Below are 21,455 nucleotides of genomic sequence, written 5' to 3' on the forward strand. Positions count from 1 at the left end.
TATGGTGGAAGCAGTGCTCTGGTGGCGGCAGTGCCACGATGGGGCATTGCTCTGATGGGAGCAGTGCTCTGGTGGAAGCAGTGCTCTGGTGGAGGCAGTGCCATGATGGGGCATTGCTCTGATGGGGGCAGTGCTCTGATGGAAACCGTGCTCTGATGGCAGCAGTGCTCTGGTGGAAGCAGTGCTCTGGTGAAAGCAGTGCTCTGGTGGGGACAGTGCTCTGATGGGGGCAGTGCTCTGGTGGAAGCACTGCTCTGGTGGAAGCAGTGCTCTGAATGGGGCAGTGCTCTGGTGGAAGCAGTGCTCTGGTGGAAGCAGTGCCATGATGTGGCATTGCTCTGATGGGGGCAGTGCTCTGATGGAAACAGTGGTCTGATGGGAGCAGTGCTCTGGTGGAAGCAGTGCTCTGATGGGAGCAGTGCTTCGATGGGGACAGTGCTCTGATGGGAGCAGTGCTCTGATGAGAGCAGTGCTCTGGTGGAAGCAGTGCTCTGATGGGAGCAGTGCTTCGATGGGGACAGTGCTATGAGGGAGGCTGTGCTCTGATGGGGGCAGTGCTCTGAAAGGGGCAGTGCTACGATGGGGCAGTGCTCTGATGGGGACAGATCTCTGATGATGCTCTGCTGGAGGGAGTGCTCTGATGGGAGCAGTGCTCTGATAGTGCTCTTTTGGGGGCAGTGCTCTGATGGAGGCTGTGCTCTGATGGAGGCAGTGCTCTGATGGGAGCAGTGCTCTGATAGTGCTCTTTTGGGGGCAGTGCTCTGATGGAGGCTGTGCTCTGATGGAGGCAGTGCTCTGATGGGAGCAGTGCTCTGATAGTGCTCTTTTGTGGGCAGTGCTCTGATGGGAGCAGTGCTCTGATAGTGCTCTTTTGGGGGCAGTGCTCTGATGGGGTCAGTGCTGTTTTGGTGCTCTGATGGGAGCGGTGCTCTGACAGTGCTCTGATAGTGCTCTGATGGGGGCAGTGCTCTGATCTGATGAAGGCAGTGCTCTGATAGTGCTCTGTTGGGGCCAGTGCCCTGATGGGGGCACTGCTGTGTTGGTGCTCTGTTGGGGGCAGTGCTCTGATGGAAGCAGGGCTCTGATGGTGGCAGTGCTCTGATGGAGGCATTGCTCTGATGGGGGCAGTGCTCTGACGGTAGCAGTGCTCTGATGGAAGAATTGCTCTGGTGGAAGCAGTGCGTCGATGGGGCAGTACTACGATGGGGCAGTGCTCTGATATAGGTGGTGTTCTGATGGAAGCACAGCTCTGGTGGAATCAGTGCTCTGATGGGAACAGTGCTCTGACGGGGACAGTGCTCTGATGGGAGCAATGCTCTGATGGGAGCAGTGCTCTGGTGGAAGCAGTGCCCTGATTGGGGCAGTGCTCTGGTTTAAGCAGTGCTCTGTTGGATGCAGTGCTCTGATGGGGACATTGCTCTGATGGGAGCAGTGCTCTGATGGAAACAGTGCTCTGGTGAAAGCAGTGCTCTGATTGGGGCAGTGCTCTGGTGGAAGCAGTGCTCTGGTGGAGGCTGTGCCACAATGGGGCATTGCTCTGATGGGGGCAGTGCTCTGATGGGAGCAGTGCTCTGCTGGAAGCAGTGCTGTGGTGGAGGCAGTGCCATGATGCGGGCAGTGCTCTGATGGGTGTAGTACTCTGATGGGAGCAGTGCTCTGATGGGGGCCGTGCTCTGATGGGAGCAGTGCTCTGGTGGAAGCAGTGCTCTAATGGGAGCAGTGCTCTGGTGGAAGCAGTGCTCTGATGGGAGCAGTGCTTCGATTGGGACAGTGCTCTGATGGAAACAGTGCTCTGATGAGAGCAGTGCTCTGGTGGAAGCAGTGCTCTGATGGGAGCAGTGCTTCGATGGGGACTGTGCTCTGATGGGGGCAGTGCTCTGAAGAGAGCACTGCTCTGGTGGAAGCAGTGCTCTGTTGGAGACGGTGCTCTGATCGGGGCCGTGCTGTGTCGGTGCTCTGGTGGAAGCAGTGCTACGATGGGGCACTGCTCTGATTGGGGCAGTGCTCTGATGGGGACAGTGCTCTGATGGGAGCTGTGCTCTGATGGGGACAGTGCTCTGGTGGGGACAGTGCTCTGATGGGAGCAGTGCTCTGATGGGAGCAGTGCTCTGATGGGGGCAGTGTTCTGATGGGGACAGTGCTCTGATGGAGGCAGTTCTCTGGTGGGTGCAGTCCTACGATGGGGCAGTGCTCTGATGGGGCCAGTGTTCTGATGGGGGCAGTGCTCTGAAGGGGGCAGTGCACTGATGGGTACAGTTCTCTGATGGTGCTCTGGTGGAGGCAGTGCTCTGATGGGGGCAGTGCTCCATTGGAGGCAGTGCTCTGATGGTGGCAGTGCTGTGTTGGTGCTCTGGTGGGGGCAGTGCTCTGATCGGGGCAGTGCAGTGTTGGTTCTCTGTTGGGGGCAGTGCTGTTTTGTTGCTCTGATGGAAGCAGTGCTCTGATGGGGACAGTACTCTGGTTGAAGCAGTGCTCTGATGGGGACAGTGCTCTGGTGCGGACAGTACTCTGATGGGAGCAGTGCTCTGATGGGGATAGTGCTCTGGTGGAAGCAGTGCTCTGATGGGAGCAGTGATCTGATGGGAGCAGTGCTCTGGTGGAGACAGTGCTCTGATGGGGGCAGTGCTATGATGGGGGCAGTGCTCTTATTGGAAGCAGTGCTCTGGTGGAAGCAGTGCTCTGGTGGAGGCAGTGCTCTGATGGGGGCAGTGCTCCGATGGGGGCAGTGCTACGATGCGGCAGTGCTCTAATGGGAGCAGTGCTCTGATGGGGCAGTGCTACAATGGGACAATGCTCTGATGGGGACAGTGCTCTGATGGAGGCCGTCGTCTGAAGGGGCAGTGCTCTGGTGGAAGCTGTGCTATGATGGGGGTAGTGCTCTGATGGAGGCATTGCTACGATGGGGCAGTGCTACAGTGGGACAATGCTCTGATGGAGGCAGTGCTCTGATGGAGGCAGTGCTCTGATGGGGTCAGTGCTTTGAAGGAGGCAGTGCTAAAATGGGGCAATGCTCTGATGGGAGCAGTGCTCTGGTGGAAGCAGTTCTCTGATGGGAGCATTGCTCTGGTGGAAGCGGTGCTATGATGGGGGCAGTGCTCTGGTGGAAGCAGTGCTCTGATGGGAGCAGTGCTTCGATGGGGACAGTGCTCTGATGGAAGCATTGCTCTGATGGGAGCAGTGCTTCGATGGGGACAGTGCTCTGATGGGGGCAGTGCTCTGAAGAGAGCAGTGCTCTGGTGGAAGCAGTGATCTGTTGGGGGCAGTGCTCTGATGGGGGCCGTGCTGTGTTGGTGCTCTGGTGGAAGCAGTGCTACGATGCGGCAGTGCTCTGATGGGGGCAGGGCTCTGATGGGGACAGTGCTCTGATGGGAGCTGTGCTCTGATGGGGGCAGTGCTCTAGCAGAAGCAGTGCCACGATGGGGCAGTGCTACAATGGGGCAATGCTCTGATGGGGGCAGTGCTCTGATGGGAGCAGTGCTACAATGGGGCAGTGCTACAATGGGACAATGCTCTGATGGAGGCAGTGATCTGATTGAGGCAGTGCTCTGATGGGGTCAGTGCTTTGAAGGAGGCAGTGCTAAAATGGGGCAATGCTCTGATGGGAGCAGTGCTCTGGTGGAAGCAGTGCTCTGGTGGAAGCAGTTCACTGATGGGAGCAGTGCTTCGACGGGGACAGTGCTCTGATGGGGGCAGTGCTCTGATGGGAGCAGTGCTCTGGTGGGGGCTGTGCTCTGATGAGGGCAGTGCTCTGATAGGGGCTGTGCTCCGATGGGAGCATTGCTCTGGTGGAAGCAGTGCTCTGATGGGGGCAGTGCTCAAGTGGAAGCAGTGCTCTGACGGGAGCAGTGCGTCGATGGGGACAGTGCTCTGATGGAAACAGTGCTCTGATGGGGGCAGGGCTCTGATGGGGGCAGTGCTCTGATCTGATGAAGGCCGTGCTCTGATAGTGCTCTGATGGGCCATTGCCCTGATGGGGGCAGTGCTGTGTTGGTGCTCTGTTGGGGGCAGTGCTCTGATGGAAGCAGGGCTCTGATGGGAGCAGTGCTCTGATGGAGGCATTGCTCTGGTGGAAGCTGTGCTTCGATAGGGCAGTACTACGATGGGGCAGTGATCTGATGGAGGTGGTGTTCTGATGGAAGCACAGCTCTGGTGGAATCAGTGCTCTGATGGGAGCAGTGCTCTGATTGGAACCGTGCTCTGGTGGAAGCAGTGCTCTGGTGGAGGCAGTGCCACGATGGGGCATTGCTCTGATGGGGGCAGTGCTCTGATGGGAGCAGTGATCTGATGGGAGCAGTGCTCTGATAGTGCTCTTTTGGGGGCAGTGCTCTGATCTGATGTAGGCAGTGCTCTGATAGTGCTCTGTTGGGGCCATTACCCTGATGGGGGCAGTGCTGTGTTGGTGCTCTGTTGGGGGCAGTGCTCTGATGGAAGCAGGGCTCTGATGGGAGCAGTGCTCTGATGGAAACAGTGCTCTGGTGGAAACAGTGCTCTGGTGGGAGCAGTGCTCTGATGGAAACAGTGCTCTGGTGGAAGCAGTGTTCTGGTGGAGGCAGTGCCACGATGGGGCATTGCTCTGATGGGGGCAGTGCTCTGATGGGAGCAGTGCTCTGGTGGAAGCAGTGCTCTGGTGGAGGCAGTGCCATGATGGGGCATTGCTCTGATGGGGGCAGTGCTCTAATGGGAGCAGTGCTCTGGTGGAAGCAGTGCTCTGATGGGAGCAGTGCTTCGATGGGGACAGTGCTCTGATGGGGGCTGTGCTCTGATGGGAGCAGTGCTCTGATGAGGGCTGTGCTCTGATGGGAGCAGTGCTCTGGTGGAAGAAGTGCTCTGATTGGAGCAGTGCTTCGATGGGGACAGTGCTCTGATGGAGGCTGTGCTCTAATGGGGGCAGTGCTCTGATGGGAGCAGTGCTCTGGTGGGGGCTGTGCTCTGATGGAGGCAGTGCTCTGAAAGGGGCAGTGCTACGATGGGGCAGTGCTCTGATGGGGACAGTGCTCTGATGGTGCTCTGCTGGAGGCAGTGCTCTGATGGAGGCTGTGCTCTGGTGGAGGCAGTGCTCTGATGGGAGCAGTGCTCTGACAGTGCTCTTTTGGGGGCAGTGCTCTGATGGGGGCAGTGCTGTTTTGGTGCTCTGATGGGAGCGGTGTTCTGACAATGCTCTGATAGTGCTCTGTTGGGGCCAGTGCCCTGTTGGGGGCTGTGCTGTGTTGGTGCTCTGTTGGGGGCAGTGCTCTGATGGAAGCAGGGATCTAATGGGAGCAGTGCTCTGATGGAGGCATTGCTCTGATGGGGGCAGTGCTCTGATGGGGGCAGTGCTCTGATGGAAGAATTGCTCTGGTGGAAGCAGTGCGTCGATGGGGCAGTACTACGATGGGGCAGTGCTCTGATGGAGGTGGTTCTGATAGAAGCACAGCTCTGGTGGAATCAGTGCTCTGATGGGAGCAGTGCTCTGATGGGAGCAATGCTCTGATGGGAGCAGTGCTCTGGTGGAAGCAGTGCTCTGGTGGAAGCAGTGCTCTGGTGGGGATAGTGCTATGATGGGAGCAGTGCTCTGATGGAAAAAGTGCTCTGGTGGAAGCAGTGCTCTGATTGGGGCAGTGCTCTGGTGGGGACAGTGCTCTGGTGGAAGCAGTGCTCTGGTTGAGACAGTACCATGATGGGGCATTGCTCTGATGGGGGCAGTGCTCTGGTGGGGACAGTGCTCTGGTGGAAGCAGTGCTCTGGTTGAGACCGTGCCATGATGGGGCATTGCTCTGATGGGGGCAGTGCTCTGATGGAAACAGTGCTCTGATGGGAGCAGTGCTCTGGTGGAAGCAGTGCTCTGATGGGAGCAGGGCTCTGATGGGGGCAGTGCTCTGATCTGATGAAGGCCGTGCTCTGATAGTGCTCTGATGGGCCATTGCCCTGATGGGGGCAGTGCTGTGTTGGTGCTCTGTTGGGGGCAGTGCTCTGATGGAAGCAGGGCTCTGATGGGAGCAGTGCTCTGATGGAGGCATTGCTCTGGTGGAAGCTGTGCTTCGATAGGGCAGTACTACGATGGGGCAGTGATCTGATGGAGGTGGTGTTCTGATGGAAGCACAGCTCTGGTGGAATCAGTGCTCTGATGGGAGCAGTGCTCTGATTGGAACCGTGCTCTGGTGGAAGCAGTGCTCTGGTGGAGGCAGTGCCACGATGGGGCATTGCTCTGATGGGGGCAGTGCTCTGATGGGAGCAGTGATCTGATGGGAGCAGTGCTCTGATAGTGCTCTTTTGGGGGCAGTGCTCTGATCTGATGTAGGCAGTGCTCTGATAGTGCTCTGTTGGGGCCATTACCCTGATGGGGGCAGTGCTGTGTTGGTGCTCTGTTGGGGGCAGTGCTCTGATGGAAGCAGGGCTCTGATGGGAGCAGTGCTCTGATGGAAACAGTGCTCTGGTGGAAACAGTGCTCTGGTGGGAGCAGTGCTCTGATGGAAACAGTGCTCTGGTGGAAGCAGTGTTCTGGTGGAGGCAGTGCCACGATGGGGCATTGCTCTGATGGGGGCAGTGCTCTGATGGGAGCAGTGCTCTGGTGGAAGCAGTGCTCTGGTGGAGGCAGTGCCATGATGGGGCATTGCTCTGATGGGGGCAGTGCTCTAATGGGAGCAGTGCTCTGGTGGAAGCAGTGCTCTGATGGGAGCAGTGCTTCGATGGGGACAGTGCTCTGATGGGGGCTGTGCTCTGATGGGAGCAGTGCTCTGATGAGGGCTGTGCTCTGATGGGAGCAGTGCTCTGGTGGAAGAAGTGCTCTGATTGGAGCAGTGCTTCGATGGGGACAGTGCTCTGATGGAGGCTGTGCTCTAATGGGGGCAGTGCTCTGATGGGAGCAGTGCTCTGGTGGGGGCTGTGCTCTGATGGAGGCAGTGCTCTGAAAGGGGCAGTGCTACGATGGGGCAGTGCTCTGATGGGGACAGTGCTCTGATGGTGCTCTGCTGGAGGCAGTGCTCTGATGGAGGCTGTGCTCTGGTGGAGGCAGTGCTCTGATGGGAGCAGTGCTCTGACAGTGCTCTTTTGGGGGCAGTGCTCTGATGGGGGCAGTGCTGTTTTGGTGCTCTGATGGGAGCGGTGTTCTGACAGTGCTCTGATAGTGCTCTGTTGGGGCCAGTGCCCTGATGGGGGCTGTGCTGTGTTGGTGCTCTGTTGGGGGCAGTGCTCTGATGGAAGCAGGGATCTAATGGGAGCAGTGCTCTGATGGAGGCATTGCTCTGATGGGGGCAGTGCTCTGATGGGGGCAGTGCTCTGATGGAAGAATTGCTCTGGTGGAAGCAGTGCGTCGATGGGGCAGTACTACGATGGGGCAGTGCTCTGATGGAGGTGGTTCTGATAGAAGCACAGCTCTGGTGGAATCAGTGCTCTGATGGGAGCAGTGCTCTGATGGGAGCAATGCTCTGATGGGAGCAGTGCTCTGGTGGAAGCAGTGCTCTGGTGGAAGCAGTGCTCTGGTGGGGATAGTGCTATGATGGGAGCAGTGCTCTGATGGAAAAAGTGCTCTGGTGGAAGCAGTGCTCTGATTGGGGCAGTGCTCTGGTGGGGACAGTGCTCTGGTGGAAGCAGTGCTCTGGTTGAGACAGTACCATGATGGGGCATTGCTCTGATGGGGGCAGTGCTCTGGTGGGGACAGTGCTCTGGTGGAAGCAGTGCTCTGGTTGAGACCGTGCCATGATGGGGCATTGCTCTGATGGGGGCAGTGCTCTGATGGAAACAGTGCTCTGATGGGAGCAGTGCTCTGATGGAAGCAGTGCTCTGATGGGAGCAGTGCTTCGATGGGGACAGTGCTCTGATGGGGGCTGTGCTCTGATGGGAGCAGTGCTCTGGTGGAAGCAGTATTCTGATGGGAGCAGTGCTTCGATGGGGACAGTGCTCTGATGGAGGCTGTGCTCTGATGGGGGCAGTGCTCTGATGGAAGCAGGGCTCTGATGGGAGCAGTGCTCTGATGGAGGCATTGCTCTTATGGGGGCAGTGCTCTGATCTGATGAAGGCAGTGCTCTGATAGTGCTCTGTTGGGGCATTGCCCTGATGGGGGCAGTGCTGTGTTGGTGCTCTGTTGGGGGCAGTGCTCTGATGGAAGCAGGGCTCTGATGGGAGCAGGGCTCTGATGGAAGCATTGCTCTGGTGGAAGCTGTGCTTCGATGGGGCAGTACTACGATGGGGCAGTGCTCTGATGGAGGTGGTGTTCTGATGGAAGCACAGCTCTGGTGGAATCAGTGCTCTGATGGGGGCAGTGCTCTGATTGGAACAGTGCTCTGGTGGAAGCAGTGCTCTGGTGGAGGCAGTGCCACGATGGGGCATTGCTCTGATGGGGGCAGTGCTCTGATGGGAGCAGTGCTCTGATGGGAGCAGTGCTCTGATAGTGCTCTTTTGGGGGCTGTGCTCTGATGGGGGCAGTGCTGTTTTGGTGCTCTGATGGGAGCGGTGCTCTGACAGGGCTCTGATAGTGCTCTGATGGGGGCAGTGCTCTGATCTGATGTAGGCAGTGCTCTGATAGTGCTTTGTTGGGGCCATTGCCCTGATGGGGGCAGTGCTGTGTTGGTGCTCTGTTGGGGGCAGTGCTCCGGTGGAAGCAGTGCTCTGGTGGAGGCAGTGCCACGATGGGGCATTGCTCTGATGGGGGCAGTGCTCTGATGGGAGCAGTGCTCTGATGGTAGCAGAGCTCTGATGGAAGAATTGGTCTGGTGGAAGCAGTGCGTCGATGGGGCAGTACTACGATGGGGCAGTGCTCTGATGGAGGTGGTGTTCTGATGGAAGCACAGCTCTGGTGGAATCAGTGCTCTGATGGGAGCAGTGCTCTGACGGGGACAGTGCTCTGATGGGAGCAATGCTCTGATGGGAGCAGTGCTCTGGTGGAAGCAGTGCTCTGATTGGGTCAGTGCTCTAGTTTAAGCAGTGCTCTGTTGGAAACAGTGCTCTGGTGGGGAAAGTGCTCTGATGGGAGCAGTGCTCTGATGGAAACAGTGCTCTGGTGAAAGCAGTGCTCTGAATGGGGCAGTGCTCTGTTGGAAGCAGTGCTCTGGTGGAGGCAGTGCCACAATGGGGCATTGCTCTGATGGGGGCAGTGCTCTGATGGGAGCAGTGCTCTGCTGGAAGCAGTGCTGTGGTGGAGGCAGTGCAATGATGGGGGCAGTGCTCTGATGGGGGCAGTGCGGTGTTGGTGCTCTGTTGGGGGCAGTGCTCTGATGGAAGCAGGGCTCTGAAGGGGGCAGTGCTCTGATGGAGGCATTGCTCTGATGGGGGCAGTGTTCTGATGGTAGCAGTGCTCTGATGGAAGAATTGCTCTGGTGGAAGCAGTGCGTCGATGAGGCAGTACTACGATGGAGCAGTGCTCTGATGGAGGTGGTGTTCTGATGGAAGCACACCTCTGGTGGAATCAGTGCTCTGATGGGAGCAATGCTCTGATGTGAGCAGTGCTCTGGTGGAAGCAGTGCTCTGATTGGGGCAGTGCTCATGTTTAAGCAGTGCTCTGTTGGAAGCAGTGCTCTGGTGGGGACAGTGCTCTGATGGGAGCAGTGCTCTGGTGCAAGCAGTGCTCTGATGGGAGCAGTGCTTCGATGGGGACAGTGCTCTGATGGAAACAGTGCTCTGATGGGAGCAGTGCTTCGATGGGGACTGTGCTCTGATGGGGGCAGTGCTCTGAAGAGAGCACTGCTCTGGTGCAAGCAGTGCTCTGTTGGAGACAGTGCTCTGATGGGGGCCGTGCTGTGTCGGTGCTCTGGTGGAAGCAGTGCTACGATGGGGCACTGCTCTGATGGGGGCAGTGCTCTGATGGGGACAGTGCTCTGATGGGAGCTGTGCTCTGATGGGGACAGTGCTCTGATGGGAGCTGTGCTCTGATGGGGACAGTGCTCTGGTGGGGACAGTACTCTGATGGGAGCAGTGCTCTGATGTGGACAGTGCTCTGATGGAGGCAGTTCTCTGGTGGGTGCAGTCCTACGATGGGGCAGTGCTCTGATGGGGCCAGTGTTTTGATGGGGGCAGTGCTCTGACGGGGGCAGTGCTCTGATGGGTACAGTTCTCTGATGGTGCTCTGGTGGAGGCAGTGCTCTGATGGGGGCAGTGCTCCAATGGAGGCAGTGCTCTGATGGAGACAGTGCCACGATGGGGCAGTGCTCTGATGGTGGCAGTGCTGTGTTGGTGCTCTGGTGGGGGCAGTGCTCTGATCGGGGCAGTGCAGTGTTGGTTCTCTGTTGGGGGCAGTGCTGTTTTGTTGCTCTGATGGAAGCAGTGCTCTGATGCGGACAGTACTCTGGTTGAAGCAGTGCTCTGATGGGGACAGTGCTCTGGTGGGGACAGTGCTCTGATGGGGGCAGTGCTATGATGGGGGCAGTGCTCTTATTGGAAGCAGTGCTCTGGTGGAAGCAGTGCTCTGGTGGAGGCAGTGCCACGATGGGGCAGTGCTCTGATGGGGGCAGTGCTCTGAAGAGAGCAGTGCTCTGGTGGAAGCAGTGATCTGTTGGGGGCAGTGCTCTGATGGGGGCCGTGCTGTGTTGGTGCTCTGGTGGAAGCAGTGCTACGATGCGGCAGTGCTCTGATGGGGGCAGGGCTCTGATGGGGACAGTGCTCTGATGGGAGCTGTGCTCTGATGGGGGCAGTGCTCTAGCAGAAGCAGTGCCACGATGGGGCAGTGCTACAATGGGGCAATGCTCTGATGGGGGCAGTGCTCTGATGGGAGCAGTGCTACAATGGGGCAATGCTACAATGGGACAATGCTCTGATGGAGGCAGTGATCTGATTGAGGCAGTGCTCTGATGGGGTCAGTGCTTTGAAGGAGGCAGTGCTAAAATGGGGCAATGCTCTGATGGGAGCAGTGCTCTGGTGGAAGCAGTGCTCTGGTGGAAGCAGTTCACTGATGGGAGCAGTGCTTCGACGGGGACAGTGCTCTGATGGGGGCAGTGCTCTGATGGGAGCAGTGCTCTGGTGGGGGCTGTGCTCTGATGAGGGCAGTGCTCTGATAGGGGCTGTGCTCTGATGGGAGCATTGCTCTGGTGGAAGCAGTGCTCTGATGGGGGCAGTGCTCAAGTGGAAGCAGTGCTCTGACGGGAGCAGTGCGTCGATGGGGACAGTGCTCTGATGGAAACAGTGCTCTGATGGGGGCAGGGCTCTGATGGGGGCAGTGCTCTGATCTGATGAAGGCCGTGCTCTGATAGTGCTCTGATGGGCCATTGCCCTGATGGGGGCAGTGCTGTGTTGGTGCTCTGTTGGGGGCAGTGCTCTGATGGAAGCAGGGCTCTGATGGGAGCAGTGCTCTGATGGAGGCATTGCTCTGGTGGAAGCTGTGCTTCGATAGGGCAGTACTACGATGGGGCAGTGATCTGATGGAGGTGGTGTTCTGATGGAAGCACAGCTCTGGTGGAATCAGTGCTCTGATGGGAGCAGTGCTCTGATTGGAACCGTGCTCTGGTGGAAGCAGTGCTCTGGTGGAGGCAGTGCCACGATGGGGCATTGCTCTGATGGGGGCAGTGCTCTGATGGGAGCAGTGATCTGATGGGAGCAGTGCTCTGATAGTGCTCTTTTGGGGGCAGTGCTCTGATCTGATGTAGGCAGTGCTCTGATAGTGCTCTGTTGGGGCCATTACCCTGATGGGGGCAGTGCTGTGTTGGTGCTCTGTTGGGGGCAGTGCTCTGATGGAAGCAGGGCTCTGATGGGAGCAGTGCTCTGATGGAAACAGTGCTCTGGTGGAAACAGTGCTCTGGTGGGAGCAGTGCTCTGATGGAAACAGTGCTCTGGTGGAAGCAGTGTTCTGGTGGAGGCAGTGCCACGATGGGGCATTGCTCTGATGGGGGCAGTGCTCTGATGGGAGCAGTGCTCTGGTGGAAGCAGTGCTCTGATGGGAGCAGTGCTTCGATGGGGACAGTGCTCTGATGGGGGCTGTGCTCTGATGGGAGCAGTGCTCTGATGAGGGCTGTGCTCTGATGGGAGCAGTGCTCTGGTGGAAGAAGTGCTCTGATTGGAGCAGTGCTTCGATGGGGACAGTGCTCTGATGGAGGCTGTGCTCTAATGGGGGCTGTGCTCTGATGGGAGCAGTGCTCTGGTGGGGGCTGTGCTCTGATGGAGGCAGTGCTCTGAAAGGGGCAGTGCTACGATGGGGCAGTGCTCTGATGGGGACAGTGCTCTGATGGTGCTCTGCTGGAGGCAGTGCTCTGATGGAGGCTGTGCTCTGGTGGAGGCAGTGCTCTGATGGGAGCAGTGCTCTGATAGTGCTCTTTTGGGGGCAGTGCTCTGATCTGATGTAGGCAGTGCTCTGATAGTGCTCTGTTGGGGCCATTACCCTGATGGGGGCAGTGCTGTGTTGGTGCTCTGTTGGGGGCAGTGCTCTGATGGAAGCAGGGCTCTGATGGGAGCAGTGCTCTGATGGAAACAGTGCTCTGGTGGAAACAGTGCTCTGGTGGGAGCAGTGCTCTGATGGAAACAGTGCTCTGGTGGAAGCAGTGTTCTGGTGGAGGCAGTGCCACGATGGGGCATTGCTCTGATGGGGGCAGTGCTCTGATGGGAGCAGTGCTCTGGTGGAAGCAGTGCTCTGGTGGAGGCAGTGCCATGATGGGGCATTGCTCTGATGGGGGCAGTGCTCTAATGGGAGCAGTGCTCTGGTGGAAGCAGTGCTCTGATGGGAGCAGTGCTTCGATGGGGACAGTGCTCTGATGGGGGCTGTGCTCTGATGGGAGCAGTGCTCTGGTGGAAGAAGTGCTCTGATTGGAGCAGTGCTTCGATGGGGACAGTGCTCTGATGGAGGCTGTGCTCTAATGGGGGCTGTGCTCTGATGGGAGCAGTGCTCTGGTGGGGGCTGTGCTCTGATGGAGGCAGTGCTCTGAAAGGGGCAGTGCTACGATGGGGCAGTGCTCTGATGGGGACAGTGCTCTGATGGTGCTCTGCTGGAGGCAGTGCTCTGATGGAGGCTGTGCTCTGGTGGAGGCAGTGCTCTGATGGGAGCAGTGCTCTGATAGTGCTCTTTTGGGGGCAGTGCTCTGATGGGGGCAGTGCTGTTTTGGTGCTCTGATGGGAGCGGTGTTCTGACAATGCTCTGATAGTGCTCTGTTGGGGCCAGTGCCCTGATGGGGGCTGTGCTGTGTTGGTGCTCTGTTGGGGGCAGTGCTCTGATGGAAGCAGGGCTCTAATGGGAGCAGTGCTCTGATGGAGGCATTGCTCTGATGGGGGCAGTGCTCTGATGGGGGCAGTGCTCTGATGGAAGCAGGGCTCTAATGGGAGCAGTGCTCTGATGGAGGCATTGCTCTGATGGGGGCAGTGCTCTGATGGTAGCAGTGCTCTGATGGAAGAATTGCTCTGGTGGAAGCAGTGCGTCGATGGGGCAGTACTACGATGGGGCAGTGCTCTGATGGAGGTGGTTCTGATAGAAGCACAGCTCTGGTGGAATCAGTGCTCTGATGGGAGCAGTGCTCTGATGGGAGCAATGCTCTGATGGGAGCAGTGCTCTGGTGGAAGCAGTGCTCTGGTGGAAGCAGTGCTCTGGTGGGGATAGTGCTATGATGGGAGCAGTGCTCTGATGGAAAAAGTGCTCTGGTGGAAGCAGTGCTCTGATTGGGGCAGTGCTCTGGTGGGGACAGTGCTCTGGTGGAAGCAGTGCTCTGGTTGAGACAGTACCATGATGGGGCATTGCTCTGATGGGGGCAGTGCTCTGGTGGGGACAGTGCTCTGGTGGAAGCAGTGCTCTGGTTGAGACCGTGCCATGATGGGGCATTGCTCTGATGGGGGCAGTGCTCTGATGGAAACAGTGCTCTGATGGGAGCAGTGCTCTGGTGGAAGCAGTGCTCTGATGGGAGCAGTGCTTCGATGGGGACAGTGCTCTGATGGGGGCTGTGCTCTGATGGGAGCAGTGCTCTGGTGGAAGCAGTATTCTGATGGGAGCAGTGCTTCGATGGGGACAGTGCTCTGATGGAGGCTGTGCTCTGATGGGGGCAGTGCTCTGATGGAAGCAGGGCTCTGATGGGAGCAGTGCTCTGATGGAGGCATTGCTCTTATGGGGGCAGTGCTCTGATCTGATGAAGGCAGTGCTCTGATAGTGCTCTGTTGGGGCATTGCCCTGATGGGGGCAGTGCTGTGTTGGTGCTCTGTTGGGGGCAGTGCTCTGATGGAAGCAGGGCTCTGATGGGAGCAGGGCTCTGATGGAAGCATTGCTCTGGTGGAAGCGGTGCTTCGATGGGGCAGTACTACGATGGGGCAGTGCTCTGATGGAGGTGGTGTTCTGATGGAAGCACAGCTCTGGTGGAATCAGTGCTCTGATGGGGGCAGTGCTCTGATTGGAACAGTGCTCTGGTGGAAGCAGTGCTCTGGTGGAGGCAGTGCCACGATGGGGCATTGCTCTGATGGGGGCAGTGCTCTGATGGGAGCAGTGCTCTGATGGGGGCAGTGCTGTTTTGGTGCTCTGATGGGAGCGGTGCTCTGACAGGGCTCTGATAGTGCTCTGATGGGGGCAGTGCTCTGATCTGATGTAGGCAGTGCTCTGATAGTGCTTTGTTGGGGCCATTGCCCTGATGGGGGCAGTGCTGTGTTGGTGCTCTGTTGGGGGCAGTGCTCCGGTGGAAGCAGTGCTCTGGTGGAGGCAGTGCCACGATGGGGCATTGCTCTGATGGGGGCAGTGCTCTGATGGGAGCAGTGCTCTGGTGGAAGCATTGCTCTGGTGGAGGCAGTGCCATGATGGGGCATTGCTCTGATGGGGCCAGTGCTCTGATGGAAACAGTGCTCTAATGGGATCAGTGCTCTGGTGGAAGCAGTGCTCTGATGGGAGCAGTGCTTCGATGGCGACAGTGCTCTGATGGGGGCAGTGCTCTGATGGGAGCAGTGCTCTGATGGTAGCAGAGCTCTGATGGAAGAATTGGTCTGGTGGAAGCAGTGCATCGATGGGGCAGTACTACGATGGGGCAGTGCTCTGATGGAGGTGGTGTTCTGATGGAAGCACAGCTCTGGTGGAATCAGTGCTCTGATGGGAGCAGTGCTCTGACGGGGACAGTGCTCTGATGGGAGCAATGCTCTGATGGGAGCAGTGCTCTGGTGGAAGCAGTGCTCTGATTGGGTCAGTGCTCTAGTTTAAGCAGTGCTCTGTTGGAAGCAGTGCTCTGGTGGGGAAAGTGCTCTGATGGGAGCAGTGCTCTGATGGAAACAGTGCTCTGGTGAAAGCAGTGCTCTGAATGGGGCAGTGCTCTGTTGGAAGCAGTGCTCTGGTGGAGGCAGTGCCACAATGGGGCATTGCTCTGATGGGGGCAGTGCTCTGATGGGAGCAGTGCTCTGCTGGAAGCAGTGCTGTGGTGGAGGCAGTGCCATGAAGGGGGCAGTGCTCTGATGGGGGCAGTGCCTTGTTGGTGCTCTGTTGGGGGCAGTGCTCTGATGGAAGCAGGGCTCTGAAGGGGGCAGTGCTCTGATGGAGGCATTGCTCTGATGGGGGCAGTGTTCTGATGGTAGCAGTGCTCTGATGGAAGAATTGCTCTGGTGGAAGCAGTGCGTCGATGAGGCAGTACTACGATGGAGCAGTGCTCTGATGGAGGTGGTGTTCTGATGGAAGCACACCTCTGGTGGAATCAGTGCTCTGATGGGAGCAATGCTCTGATGTGAGCAGTGCTCTGGTGGAAGCAGCGCTCTGATTGGGGCAGTGCTCATGTTTAAGCAGTTCTCTGTTGGAAGCAGTGCTCTGGTGGGGACAGTGCTCTGATGGGAGCAGTGCTCTGGTGCAAGCAGTGCTCTGATGGGAGCAGTGCTTCGATGGGGACAGTGCTCTGATGGAAACAGTGCTCTGAAGAGAGCAGTGCTCTGGTGGAAGCAGTGATCTGTTGGGGGCAGTGCTCTGATGGGGGCCGTGCTGTGTTGGTGCTCTGGTGGAAGCAGTGCTACGATGCGGCAGTGCTCTGATGGGGGCAGGGCTCTGATGGGGACAGTGCTCTGATGGGAGCTGTGCTCTGATGGGGGCAGTGCTCTGGCAGAAGCAGTGCCACGATGGGGCAGTGCTACAATGGGGCAATGCTCTGATGGAGGCAGTGATCTGATTGAGGCAGTGCTCTGATGGGGTCAGTGCTTTGAAGGAGGCAGTGCTAAAATGGGGCAATGCTCTGATGGGAGCAGTGCTCTGGTGGAAGCAGTGCTCTGATGGAAGCAGTGCTCTGGTAGAAGCAGTTCACTGATGGGAGCAGTGCTTCGATGGGGACAGTGCTCTGATGGGGGCAGTGCTTTGATGGGAGCAGTGCTCTGGTGGGGGCTGTGCTCTGATGAGGGCAGTGCTCTGATAGGGGCTGTGCTCTGATGGGAGCATTGCTCTGGTGGAAGCAGTGCTCTGATGGGGGCAGTGCTCTGGTGGAAGCAGTGCTCTGATGGGAGCAGTGCTTCGATGGGGACAGTGCTCTGATGGAAACAGTGCTCTGATGGGAGCAGTGCTCTGGTGGAAGCAGTGCTCTGATGGGAGCAGTGCTTCCATGGGGACAGGGCTCTGATGTGGGCAGTGCTATGATGGGGGCAGTGCTCTCATTGGAAGCAGTGGTCTGGTGGAAGCAGTGCTCTGGTGGAGGCAGTGCCACGATGGGGCAGTGCTCTGATGGGAGCAGTGCTCTCGTGGAGGCAGTGCTCTGATGGGGGCAGTGCTCTGATGGGGGCAGTGCTACGATGCGGCAGTGCTCTGATGGGAGCAGTGCTCTGATGGGGCAGTGCTACAATGGGGCAATGCTCTGATGGGGACAGTGCTCTGATGGAGGCAGTCATCTGAAGGGGCAGTGCTCTGGTGGAAGCTGTGCTCTGATGGGGGTAGTGCTCTGATGGAGGCATTGCTCTAATGGGAGCAGTGCTCTGATGGGGGCAGTGCTCTGGCAGAAGCAGTGCCATGATGGGGCAGTGCTACAATGGGGCAATGCTCTGATGGGGGCAGTGCTCTGATGGTGCTCTGATGAAAGCAGTGCTCTGATGGAGGCAGTTCTCTGATGGGGCAGTGCTCTGATGGGGACATTGCTCTGATGGAGGCAGTGCTCTGATGGGAGCAGTGCTCTGGTGGAAGCAGTGCTCTGATGGGAGCAGTGCTCTGACGCGGGCAGTGCTGTATTGGTGCTCTGTTGGAGGCAGTGCTCTGATGGGGGCAGTGCCGTGTTGGGGCTCTGATGGGAGCCGTGCTCTGATGGAGGCAGTGCTAAAAAGGGGCAATGCTCTGCTGGGGGTGGTGTTCTCATGGTAGCAGTGCTACGATGGGGCAGTGCTCTAATGGGGGCATTGCTCTGATGGGGACAGTGCTCTGATGGGAGCAGTGCTCTGGTGGAAGCAGTGCTCTGGTGGGAGCAGTGATCTGATGGGGGCAGTGCTCTGATGGGGGCAGTGCTACGATGGGGCAGTGCTCTGATGGGGGCAGTGCTACGATGGGGCAATGCTCTGATGGGGGCAGTGCTCTGATGGAAGCAGTGCTCTGATAGTGCTCTATTGGGGGCAGTGCTCTGATGGGGGCAGTGCTGTTTTGGTGCTCTGATGGGAGCGGTGCTCTGACAGTGCTCTGAAAGTGCTCTGATGGGGGCAGTGCTCTGATCTGATGAAGGCAGGGCTCTGATAGTGCTCTGTTGGGGCCAGTGCCCTGATGGGGGCAGTGCTCTGATCTGATGAAGGCACTGCTCTGATAGTGCTCTGTTGGGGCCAGTGCCCTGATGGGGGCAGTGCTCTGATGGGGGCAGTGCTCTGATGGGAGCAGTGCTCTGATGGAGGCATTGCTCTGATGGGGGCAGTGCTCTGATGGGGGCAGTGCTACGATGGGGCAGTGCTCTGATGGGGGCAGTGCTACGATGGGGCAGTGCTCTGACGGGGGCAGTGCTCTGCTAGAGGCAGTGCTCTGATGGAGGCTGTGCTCTGATGGAGGCAGTGCTCTGATCTGATGAAGGCAGTGCTCTGATAGTGCTGTGATGGGACCATTGCCCTGATGGGGGCAGTGCTGTGTTGGTGCTCTGTTGGGGGCAGTGCTCTGATGGAAGCAGGGCTCTGATGGGAGCAGTGCTCTGATGGAAGCATTGCTCTGGTGGAAGCTGTGCTTCGATGGGGCAGTACTACGATGGGGCAGTGCTCTGATGGAGGTGGTGTTCTGATGGAAGCACAGCTCTGGTGGAATCAGTGCTCTGATGGGAGCAGTGCTCTGATTGGAATAGTGCTCTGGTGGAAGCAGTGCTCTGGTGGAGGCAGTGCCACGATGGGGCATTGTTCTGATGGGGGCAGTGCTCTGATGGGAGCTGTGCTCTGATGGGAGCAGTGCTCTGATGGGGGTTGTGCTGTTTTGGTGCTCTGATGGGAGCGGCGCTCTGACAGTGCTCTGATAGTGCTCTGATGGGGGCAGTGCTCTGATGGGAGCAGTGCTCTGATAGTGCTCTGATGGGGGCAGTGCTCTGATCTGATGTAGGCAGTGCTCTGATAGTGCTCTGTTGGGGCCATTGCCCTGATGGGGGCAGTGCTGTGTTGGTGCTCTGTTGGGGGCAGTGCTCTGATGGAAGCAGGGCTCTGATGGGAGCAGTGCTCTGATGGAAACAGTGCTCTGGTGGAAACAGTGCTCTGGTGGAGGCAGTGCCACGATGGGGCATTGCTCTGATGGGGGCAGTGCTCTGATGGGAGCAGTGCTCTGGTGGAAGCAGTGCTGTGATGGAGGCAGTGCTAAAAAGGGGCAATGCTCTGCTGGGGGTGGTGTTCTCATGGTAGCAGTGCTACGATGGGGCAGTGCTCTAACGGGGGCAGTGCTCTGATGGGGACAGTGCTCTGATGGGAGCAGTGCTCTGGTGGAAGCAGTGCTCTGGTGGGAGCAGTGATTCAATGGGGACAGTGCTTTGATGGGGACAGTGCTTTGATAGGGACAGTGCTCTGATGGAGGCAGTGCTCTGTGGAGGCAGTGCTCTGATGGGGGCAGTGCTCTGGTGGAAGCAGTGCTCTGGTGGGAGCAGTGATCTGATGGGGGCAGTGCTCTGATGGGGGCAGTGCTACGATGGGGCAGTGCTCTGATGGCGGCAGTGCTACGATGGGGCAATGCTCTGACGGGGGCAGTGCTCTGATGGGAGCAGTGCTCTGATAGTGCTCTTTTGGGGGCAGTGCTCTGATGGGGGCAGTGCTGTTTTGGTGCTCTGATGGGAGCGGTGCTCTGACAGTGCTCTGACAGTGCTCTGATTGTGCTCTGATGGGGGCAGTGCTCTATTCTGATGAAGGCAGTGCTCTGATAGTGTTCTGTTGGGGCCAGTGCCCTGATGGGGGCAGTGCTCTGATGGGCGCAGTGCTCTGATTGGAGGCATTACTCTGATGGGGGCAGTGCTCTGATGAGGGCAGTGCTACGATGGGGCAGTGCTCTGATGGGGGCAGTGATACGATGGGGCAGTGCTCTGATGGGGGCAGTGCTCTGACGGGGGCAGTGCTCTGGTGGAAGCATTGCTCTGATGGGAGCAGTGCTTCGATGGGGACAGTGCTCTGATGGAGGCAGTGCTCTGAAAGGGGCAGTGCTACGATGGGGCAGTGCTCTGATGGGAGCAGTGCTCTGCTAGAGGCAGTGCTCTGATTGAGGCTGTGCTCTGATGGAGGCAGTGCTCTGATAGTGCTCTTTTGGGGGCAGTGCTCTGATGGGGTCAGTGCTATTTTGGTGCTCTGATGGGAGCGGTGCTCTGACAGTGCTCTGATAGTGCTCTGATGGGGGCAGTGCTCTGATCTGATGAAGGCAGTGCTCTGATAGTGCTCTGTTGGGGCCAGTGCCCTGATGGGGGCAGTGCTGTGTTGGTGCTCTGTTGGGGGCAGTGCTCTGATGGGGCATTGCTCTGATGGGGGCAGTGCTCTGATGGGAGCAGTGCTCTGATGGAGGCATTGCTCTGATGGGCTCAGTGCTCTGATGAGGGCAGTGCTACGATGGGGCAGTGTTCTGATGGGGGTAGTGCTCTGACGGGGGCAGTGCTCTGGTGGAAGCATTGCTCTGATGGGAGCAGTGCTTCGATGGGGACAGTGCTCTGATGGAGGCAGTGCTCTGAAAGGGGCAGTGCTACAATGGGGCAGTGCTCTGATGGGGGCAGTGCTCTGACGGGGGCAGTGCTCTGGTGGAAGCATTGCTCTGATGGGAGCAGTGCTTCGATGGGGACAGTGCTCTGATTGAGGCTGTGCTCTGATGGGAGCAGTGCTCTGATAGTGCTCTTTTGGGGGCAAAGCTCTGATGGGGGCAGTGCTGTTTTGGTCCTCTGATGGGAGCGGTGCTCTGACAGTGCTCTGATAGTGCTCTGATGGGGCCATTGCCCTGATGGGAGCAGTGCTGTGTTGGTGCTCTGTTGGGGGCAGTGCTCTGATGGAAGCAGGGCTCTGATGGGAGCAGTGCTCTGATGGAAGCATTGCTCTGGGGGAAGCTGTGCTTCGATGGGGCAGTACTACGATGGGGCAGTGCTCTGATGGAAGCAGTGCTTCGATGGGGCAGTACTACGATGGGGCAGTGCTCTGATGGAGGTGGTGTTCTGATGGAAGCACAGCTCTGGTGGAATCAGTGTTCTGATGGGAGCAGTGCTACGATGGGGCATTGTTCTAATGGGGGCAGTGCTCTTTTGGGGGCAGTGCTCTGATGGGAGCAGTGCTCTGATGGAAACATTGCTCTGATTGGGGCAGTGCTCTGGTGGAAGCAGTGCTCTGGTGGAGGCAGTGCCACGATGGGGCATTGCTCTGATGGGGGCAGTGCTCTGATGGGAGCAGTGCTCTGGTGGAAGCAGTGCTCTGATGGAGGCAGTGCTAAAAAGGGGCAATGCTATGCTGGGGGTGGTGTTCTCATGGTAGCAGTGCTACGATGGGAGCAGTGCTCTGATGGGAGCAGTGCTCTGATAGTGCTCTTTTGGGGGCAGTGCTCTGATGGGGGTTGTGCTGTTTTGGTGCTCTGATGGGAGCGGTGCTCTGATCTGATGAAGGCAGTGCTCTGATAGTGCTCTGTTGGGGCCATTGCCCTGATGGGGGCAGTGCTGTGTTGGTGCTCTGTTGGGGGCAGTGCTCTGATGGAAGCAGGACTCTGGTGGAAGCAGTGCTCTGGTGGAGGCAGTGCCACGATGGGGCATTGCTCTGATGGGGGCAGTGCTCTGATGGGAGCAGTGCTCTGGTGGAAGCAGTTCTCTGACGGGGGCAGTGCTCTGGTGGAAGCAGTGCTCTGGTGGAAGCAGTTCTCTGACGGGGGCAGTGCTCTGGTGGAAGCAGTGCTCTGGTGGAGGCAGTGCCACGATGGGGCAGTGCTCTGTTGGAGGCAGTGCTCTGATGGGGGATGTACCGTGTTGGGGCTCTGATGGGTGCATTGCTCTGATGGAGACAGTGCTACAAAGGGGCAGTGCTCTGCTGGAGGTGGTGTTCTCATGGTAGCAGTGCTACGATGGGGCAGTGCACTAATGGGGGCAGTGCTCTGATGGGGACATTGCTCTGGTGGAAGCAGTACTCTGGTGGGAGCAGTGCTTCGATGGGGACAGTGCTTTGATAGGGACAGTGCTCTGATGGAGGCAGTGCTCTGT

Source organism: Carcharodon carcharias, chromosome 20 (assembly GCF_017639515.1).
Source record: "Carcharodon carcharias isolate sCarCar2 chromosome 20, sCarCar2.pri, whole genome shotgun sequence".
NCBI classification, from domain to species: domain Eukaryota; kingdom Metazoa; phylum Chordata; class Chondrichthyes; order Lamniformes; family Lamnidae; genus Carcharodon; species Carcharodon carcharias.